Raw genomic sequence first — 1,856 nt, 5'->3', positions numbered from 1 at the left:
AGCGTGGTTGTACTAGTCTGCAATCCCACCAATAGTGTACAAGTTACCTTTTCCCCCACAACCTCACCAGTGTTTATTATTATTTTTAAAAATATTTTTAGATGTTGATAAACCTTTATTTTATTCATTTATTTATATGTGGTGCTGAGAATTGAACCCAGTGCCTCATATATGCTAGGCAAGTGTTCTGCCACTGAGCCACAATCCCAGTCCTATTATTGCTTTTATTCTTGATCATTGCCATTCTGACTGGAGTGAGATTAAATCTTAGTGTAGTTTTTCTTTTTTCTGTTGATACTGGGGATCGAACCCAGGGCCTTGTGCTTGCAAGGCAAGCACTCTACCAACTGAGCTATCTTCCCAGTCCCCTTAGTGTAGTTTTGATTTGCATTTCCCTGATTGATGGAGATGTTATTGGTCATTTGTGTTTCTTCTTTTGAGAAATTTCTGTTTAGTTCTTATGCCTATTTATTGATTGGGTTATTTTATTTATTTATTTTTTTGGTGTGTGTTTCTTTGTATATATTCTGGATATTAATGCTTTACTGGAGGTGAAGCTGGACAAGATTTTCTCCTATTCTGGAGGCTCACTTCTCATGCTCTTAATCATTTCCTTTGCTGTGCAGAAGTTTTCTAGTTTGATGGCATCCTACTTACTGATTTTTGATTTTATTTCTTGCACTTTGGGCATCTTGTTAAGGAAATCAGTGCCAACACCTATACGATGGGGTTTTATTCTAGCCCTTGTAAGGTTACTGGTCTAATTTTTAAGTCTTTGATCCATTTCAATTTGAGTTTTGTGCAGGGGGAGAGAGAGAGGGGTCTAGTTTAATTTTTCTACATGTAGTGATCCCGTTTTCCCAGCATCATTTGTTGAAAAGACTGTCTTTCCTCCAAATATATTTTTGGTACCTTTGTCAAATATCAGATGACTGTAGGGTTGTGGATTTGTCTTTGTGTCTTGTATTCTATTCCATTGGTCTTCCTGTCTATTTTTATGCTAATACCATGCTGTTTTTGTTATTATAGCTCTATGTAATTATAGATTAGGTATTGTGACGCCTCCTACTTTGCTTTCCTTGCTTAGTATTGCTTTTACTCTTCTGGGTCTTGTATTCTTCCAAATTAATTTAAGAATTGTTTTTTTCTAATTCTGTGAAGAATGTCATTGGTATTTTGATAGGGGATTGCAATGAATTAGTATATTGTTTTTGGTAATATGGGCATTTTGACAATATTGATTCTGCCTATCCAAGAATGTTGATTTTGCTTATCCTATCCTTCTTGGATATATATTTAGGATCATATCATTGGCAATCAGAGATAGTTTGACTTCTTTTCCTATTTGTATCCCTATGAGTTCATTATCTTGCCTGATTACTCTGGCTAATGTTTCAAGGACTACATTAAATAGAAGTGGTGAGAGTGGACAACCTTGTCATGTTCCTGATTTTAAAGTAAATACTTTTAGTTTTTCTCTAGTCAGTATGATGTTGTCTTTGGGTTTGTCATAAATGGCCTTTATGATGTTGAGATAAGTTCTTTTGATCCCTAGCTTCTCTAGCATATTTAACATGAATGGGTGCTGTATTTTATCAAAGGTCTTTTCTGCATCTATTGAGATGATCATGTAATTTTTGTCCTTAATTCTGTTTAAGTTGTGAATTGCATTAATTGATTTGTGTATGTTGAAGCAAACTTGCATCCTTGGAATGAAACCCACTTGATCATGGTATATTATCTTTTTGATACTTTTTGGAATATGGCTTGATAATGTTTTATTAATGATCTTTGCATCTATGTTCATCAGGGATATTGATCTGTAGTATTCTTTCCTTGATGCATCTTTGTTTGGT

The 1,856-nt window shown here is 34.5% G+C and overlaps 1 non-coding gene across 1 annotated transcript; it reads right to left on the bottom strand.

The window, feature by feature from the left end:
* Window positions 1-289: 289 nt before the first annotated feature.
* Window positions 290-357, bottom strand: Trnaa-ugc (transfer RNA alanine (anticodon UGC)). The gene has a single exon. It is a non-coding gene; the product is annotated as a tRNA-Ala (tRNA).
* Window positions 358-1,856: the final 1,499 nt, after the last annotated feature.

This window comes from Sciurus carolinensis, chromosome 6 (assembly GCF_902686445.1).
Source record: "Sciurus carolinensis chromosome 6, mSciCar1.2, whole genome shotgun sequence".
Lineage (NCBI taxonomy): Eukaryota > Metazoa > Chordata > Mammalia > Rodentia > Sciuridae > Sciurus > Sciurus carolinensis.
The sequence above is the reverse complement of the archived record's forward strand: the minus strand, read 5'-3'. Positions and strand labels throughout refer to the sequence as shown.